The 7,235-nt window shown below is 38.7% G+C and overlaps 1 pseudogene; it reads left to right on the top strand.

The window, feature by feature from the left end:
- The first annotated feature begins 5,456 nt into the window (after nt 1-5,456).
- LOC125091875 (40S ribosomal protein S6-like) lies at nt 5,457-6,189 on the top strand (annotated as a pseudogene).
- The last annotated feature ends 1,046 nt before the right edge of the window (nt 6,190-7,235 follow it).

Raw genomic sequence — 7,235 nt, 5'->3', positions numbered from 1 at the left:
CTTATTCCTAAGCATAGAGAAAAAGCTTTGTTTTTCCCTATGGAGAAAGATTTTCACTGTGGGTCTTTCATATATGGTAAGGGGATGTTTAGAACTAACAAAGGACTCTTCTAGTTCTTAAATCAAACTCAGCATTAACAAGGCCACATCCTCAACTGAGGAAGGAAATCCTGATCAGTGCCCACATTACCAGGGACAAAATATCTGCCTTCAGCTTTCTAGGATACAAAAAGTCTATTTCCTTCAAGTCTAATCCCAAGTTCTTCTTTAATGCCATTTTTCATGGGTTGTTTAATGTTTTTTTTTCTCTTTTGACTTTTTAATACTTACTGGAAAAGACTAGGTTTTTAACTTTTTTAAACATTAATGTGATAAACATAAAATTAGGAAGACTAGTATATTGAATCCCATGTATCTAGGACACAGCTTCAACAGTTATTTAATGGGTTGTTTGGATACTGAGTTTGAACCAGGGACTGTGACCAAATCTGCTACAGATCAATTATATTATTTTGTATATAGCTATTGAAATGGTTGTTCTCGGATAAGAATTTAGCCCATCTACTTCCAGAACCTATGCATTTAAACATGACACAAAACTGTGTATACATATATGTGCTAAAGTAATTTAGTTATTTTTTTTCCTGAATGCTGTTACGAGGTCATTTTTAGTTCCTTGTTGCAGATTTCGAATTTTCCACATTAGGATATGTTCCTTCTATAATCCCCATAAAATGCATAATATTAAAAATTGAATTAAAGCCTCAGATTCTACCATGGACATAACCCTTTCAACTCATATTTTTTTTTAACACTTCTTTATTTTTTTTTATTTTTTCAGCATAACAGTATTCATTATTTTTGCACCACAGCCAGTGCTCCATGCAATCCGTGCCCTCTACAATACCCACCACCTGGTGCCCCCAACCTCCCACCCCCCACCCCTTCAAAATTCTCAGATCGTTTTTCAGAATCCATAGTCTCTCATGGTTCACCTCCCCTCCCAATTTCCCTCAACTCCCTTCTCCTCTCCATCTCGCCTTGTCCTCCATGCTATTTGTTATGCTCCACAAATAAGTGAAACCATATGATAATTGACTCTCTCTGCTTGACTTATTTCACTCAGCATAATCTCTTCCAGTCCCGTCCATGTTGCTACAAAACTTGGGTATTCATCCTTTCTTTTTTTTTTTTTTTTACAGCTTTATAAACATATATATATATTTTTAAGATTTTATTTATTTATTTGACAGAGAGAAATCCCAAGTAGGCAGAGAGGCAGGCAGAGAGAGAGGAGGAAGCAGGCTCCCTGCTGAGCAGAAAGCCCGATGTGGGGCTCGAACCCAGGACCTGGGATCATGACCTGAGCCGAAGGCAGCGGCTTAACCCACTGAGCCACCCAGGCGCCCCTAAACATATATTTTTATCCCCAGGGGTACAGGTCTGCGAATCGCCAGGTTTACACACTTCACAGCACTCACCATAGCACATACCCTCCCCAATATCCATAACCCCACCCCCCTCTCCCAACCCCCTCCCCCCATCAACCCTCAGTTTGTTTTGTGAGATTAAGAGTCACTTATGGTTTGTCTCCCTCCCAATCCCATCTTGTTTCATTTACTCTTCTCCTACCCCCTCAACCCCCCATGTTGCATCTCCTCTCCCTCATATCAGGGAGATCATATGATAGTTGTCTTTCTCCAATTGACTTATTTCACTAAGCATGATACCCTCTAGTTCCATCCACGTCGTCGCAAATGGCAAGATTTCATTTCTTTTTATGGCTGCATAGTATTCCATTGTGTATATATACCACATCTTCTTTATCCATTCGTCTGTAGATGGACATCTAGGTTCTTTCCATAGTTTGGCTATTGTAGACATTGCTACTATAAACATTCGGGTGCACGTGCCCCTTCGGATCACTACGTTTGTATCTTTAGGGTAAATACCCAGCAGTGCAGTTGCTGGGTCATAGGGTAGTTCTATTTTCAACATTTTGAGGAACCTCCATGCTGTTTTCCAGAGTGGTTGCACCAGCTTGCATTCCCACCAACAGTGTAGGAGGGTTCCCCTTTCTCCGCATCCTCGCCAGCATCTGTCATTTCCTGACTTGTTCATTTTAGCCATTCTGACTGGTGTGAGGTGATATCTCATGGTGGTTTTGATTTGTATTTCCCTGATGCCGAGTGATATGGAGCACTTTTTCATGTGTCTGTTGGCCATCTGGATGTCTTCTTTGCAGAAATGTCTGTTCATTCCTCTGCCCATTTCTTGATTGGATTATTTGTTCTTTGGGTGTTGAGTTTGCTAAGTTCTTTATAGATTTTGGACACTAGCCCTTTATCTGATATGTCATTTGCAAATATCTTCTCCCATTCTGTCAGTTGTCTTTTGGTTTTGTTCACTGTTTCCTTTGCTGTGCAAAAGCTTTTGATCTTGATAAAATCCCAATAGTTCATTTTTGCCCTTGCTTCCCTTGCCTTTGGCGATGTTCCTAGGAAGATGTTGCTGCGGCTGAGGTCGAAGAGGTTGCTGCCTGTGTTCTCCTCGAGGATTTTGATGGATTCCTTTCTCACATTGAGATCCTTCATTCATTTTGAGTCTATTTTTGTGTGTGGTGTAAGGAAATGATCCAATTTCATTTTTCTGCATGTGGCTGTCCAATTTTCCCAACACCATTTATTGAAGAGGCTGTCTTTTTTCCATTGGACATTCTTTCCTGCTTTGTCAAAGATGAGTTGACCATAGAGTTGAGGGTCCATTTCTGGGCTCTCTATTCTGTTCCATTGATCTATGTGTCTGTTTTTGTGCCAGTACCATGCTGTCTTGATGATGACAGCTTTGTAATAGAGCTTGAAGTCCGGAATTGTGATGCCACCAACTTTGGCTTTCTTTTTCAATATTCCTTTGGCTATTCGAGGTCTTTTCTGGTTCCATATAAATTTTAGGATTATTTGTTCCATTTCTTTGAAAAAAAATGGATGGTACTTTGATAGGAATTGCATTAAATGTGTAGATTGCTTTAGGTAGCATAGACATTTTCACGATATTTATTCTTCCAATCCAGGAGCATGGAACAATTTTTCCATTTCTTTGTGTCTTCCTCAATTTCTTTCATGAGTACTTTATAGTTTTCTGAGTATAGATTCTTAGTCTCTTTGGTTAGGTTTATTCCTAGGTATCTTATAGTTTTGGGTGCAATTGTAAATGGGTTTGACTCCTTAATTTCTCTTTCTTCTGTCTTGTTGTTGGTGTAGAGAAATGCAACTGATTTTTGTGCATTGATTTTATATCCTGACACTTTACTGAATTCCTGTACAAGTTCTAGCAGTTTTTCAACTCATATTTTTTTAAGTGATCTGAAACATTGGTAGTATGGTACATATTAATCAAAAGCCCAATTATTATTTGGTGGTTGTACTTGCAGCCTGTTTAAAGAAGTTAACTACATTTTGCAACTGAAAGAAGTAATGGGAACACCCCTGAACCTTTTGCTTCAGAACCTAAAATGTACAATTACTTCCAAGTTGAGTCTAGTGAGAAGTCTTGTGACCCTTTTGTGATATTTCTTTCCTTCTTATTCAGCCCAATCCTTATAGTATGTTCCTCTTGCTAATGTCCTTATCTAATTCTAGATTCATCTTGTCACTAAACTAGTCCAGAAAACCTCTCGTTCCTGGCTTAATCTAACCAGTGCTTTCTGTGCTGCAATTGTGACTGAATTAGAGAAAATCATACCTTTATCAGGACCAGTGCCACAACCAGTGTATGGTCTATAGCCTTATCTGGGTTCTTCAGAGCTGCTAGGAAGACTTTTAACATATCCCTATTCAGCTTTATCTACTATTGAATTTCCATGCTAGCTCTTCCAGATACTCACCACTCATCTCAAGCTATATTCCCCCATTCGAGCATATTCTCTCACCTTTTACTTCACTGTTAGACTTGACTTTCTAGCTCTATACTTGCATATGAGTGTGCGTACACCTCTCTCTTTCCTTTCATTCCCATACTCATCTAATTCTTAGGATTTTGTTCAAAGTAAATAATCCCACTGGATTCTCTGTTTAGAAATTTCACATCCTTCATGATACTCATAGGCAAGTAGATTAATATTAGACAGTAAGGAAGGAACCCCCCCCACACACACATTTTAACCAAAGAGGAAGATGAATATAGATATACATGGGCCAAAGTTTTCATGAAAGAAGTTGAAAGAGATTCCTTAAAAAAAAAAAGATTTATTTATTTCACATGAGAGAGAGAGAGAGATCACAAGTAGGCAAAGAGGCAGAGCAGAGAGCCCAGTGAAGGGCTTGATCCCAGGACCCTGAGATCATGACCTGAACAGAAGGCAGAGGCTTAACCCACTGAGCCACCCAGGCACCTCAAGAGATAGCATTCATCTAACTTTTGTTCTTTAGTATCTTTAACTTTTTTCCTATCATCTGTCCTTCTTTTCCATTGGACCTTTCTGGGAAAATTCAGCCCTTGATCAACTTAACTGTCCATTCTTCCACTCTTATACCTGAGCACAGTTGGAAAAAAATTCACACAGCTGTGTAGATTGGTTTCAATTATAAATTCATGACCTCTCACCTCATTTGAACCCTCAATGTTACCTAGATATTCTGTGTTCACTAATGACATCTTTCCTTCAATCTCCAAATTGGCTATTTCAAACTTTCTTCCCAACTACCTCTACACTCACTCAGCAGATGACAATATTCTGTTTCCTATAAAAACAGAAATCAAATGAAAGCACCCTCAAGCAAAAATGAGACAATTATTAACACCAGGGAAAACAAAAACTTGTACAAGAAAGGAAATTAAATTATGCTATTTAGTTAGGAAATAAATATTCCTAATAGTATAAAACTGTGGTATAGCTGAATTTGAAGAATTGAGGGAGGGTAACTGCTCATTCTCTTCCGTAATAGGAACTCAATAGATAATATAGATAATATATAATATTGGCTAATTAAGAAGTAAAACTGTGGGCATATTATTTGTAAACATGGAGATGAACAGGGGCACTTGGGTGGCTCAGTCAGTTAGGCATCCAACTCTTGATTTTGGCTCAGGTCTTGAATTTAGGGTCATGAAATCAAGCCCTGTGTGGGGCTCTGAGCTCAGCAGGGAGTCCACTTGAGATTTTTTTCCCCTCTGCCCCTCCCCCTATGCTCTCTCTCTCTCTCCCTTTCTCTCTCAAAAAATAAATGATGAATAGGTAAATCTTAAAAAAAAATACATGGAGATAAATAAGGGAGGAAACAGCTTTAAAAGTTCAAAGTTTTCATTAGGAGGAAGTACTCAGGAGGAGGGAGCAGAGGATTGCTATTTTATGTTAATAAGTCTTGTAGTATTATATAACTATTACTGTGAAAAAATAATTTTCAGAATGTTAAGGTGAACTCTTGTGTGGCACCTTGGAGGCAGTAGGCTGTTTTAGGATGAAGCTGAACATCTCTTTACCAGCTGAGGCTTCCAGAAACTAATTGAAGTGGACAATGAGAGCAAACTTCATACCTTTTATGAGAAGCATATAACCACAGAAGTTGCTGATGATGCTCTGGGTGAAAAATGGAAGGGTTACATGGTCTGAATTGGTGGTAGCAATGACAAATAAGGCTTCCTCATGAGACAGGGTATCTTGTCCCATGGCCATGTTCACCTGCTGCTAAGGGCCATTCCTGCTACAGATCAAGAAGGATTAGAGTAAGAAAGCAAAAATCTGTTTGTGGTTGCATTGTGGGTGGCAATCTCAGTGTTCTCAACTTGCTCATTGTAAAAAAGGGGGCAAAGGATATTCCTGGAAACACTGATACTACTGTGCCTCATCACCTGGAGCATAAAAGGCCTAGCAGAATCTACAAACTTTTCAGTCTCTCTAAAGATGATGTCCACCAGTATGTTGTGAGAAGGCATCTAAACAAAGAAGGTAAGAAACCTATAACCAAAGTGCCCAATTCTGCATCTTATTACTCCACATGTCCTCTAAAACAAATGTCTGTGCATTACTCTGAAGAAACAGAATACTAAGAAAAATAAGAGACTGCAGAATATACTGAACTTTAAGCTAAGAGAATGAAAGAGACCAAAGAAAAATGTGAGGAACATATTGCCAAGAGACAGAGGCTGTCTTTGAGAGCTTCTACCTCTAAGTCCAAGTCCAGTCAAAAATGACATTTTCCTAAGAGTAACAAATAAATGATATCAGATATAAGAAAATATATAATTAAGTTGCAGAGAAATGAGGAGGGTTATGATTCATGGTAATGGGTTTGAGTGAGTGTATCTTTTTGATAGGTATATCAACTTTCACTTAGAAAAATTTCCACTACCTTTTACTCATGGCTGAAGTTCACCTACTTTATGATTTCCCTCTGATAGAAAACTTGGCAGAAACTGTTTTCTAAAAAGAACTGGCTCCTTTAAATAGATCACAGTGGGTGTACAGAGCGGCTTCAGAACCTTGGATAGGAAATGTCACTACACAGCTTCTTTGGCCACCAAAAGCCCATGGTTGGAGACAGTTTTCCAGTTAGGCTCTTTTTCAACATTTGGGTCAGGAATGAAGAGACCTTCTTCCTGGGTCTGATATTTTCTTCTTGGGCCTTATATTTGTTACTTTATACTGTTAGCAAACACTTCCAAAATTCTGGTTCACACAGGATCAAACTTAAGAAAAAAAAAGATGGCTATTGAGCATTTAAGGTGTGTCAGACACTGATACTTATAGAGCAGGTCTGTGAGAGAAGTATATATTCACAGGGGAAATATGGGGATATAATAAAGAGGGTACCCAAGGTAATGAAAAGTGCTGTATTGGGATTCATAACCTCAGCTCCCTGTTACTCTATCTCTACCATACCCTGTGACCTTGAGCATGTAACTTCCCAATGCTTGTTCTAAATTTCCTCCTTTATAGAATGAGAAGGTTGGACTAAATAATTCTCAAACCATAGGATGCACTGGAATTACTTGGGATGCTTATTACAAAAGCAGCTTCCTGTGGAATCACCCCCAAAAGTTACTGAATTAATCTCTGGAAGTTGAGGGGGGGTCGCTGAAATATATACTTTTAACACGTTCCTTTGGTGGTTCTGATACATTTGGATCTTGAAGCACAATTGAATGAATGAATCCAGGGCTCCATGCTCTTTTCCAGCCCTAACATTTTATGACCTAGTATCTAGGTGGATACTAGGTGGATAAAGATGTGATTGAAA

Source organism: Lutra lutra, chromosome X (assembly GCF_902655055.1).
Source record: "Lutra lutra chromosome X, mLutLut1.2, whole genome shotgun sequence".
Lineage (NCBI taxonomy): Eukaryota > Metazoa > Chordata > Mammalia > Carnivora > Mustelidae > Lutra > Lutra lutra.
The sequence above is the reverse complement of the archived record's forward strand: the minus strand, read 5'-3'. Positions and strand labels throughout refer to the sequence as shown.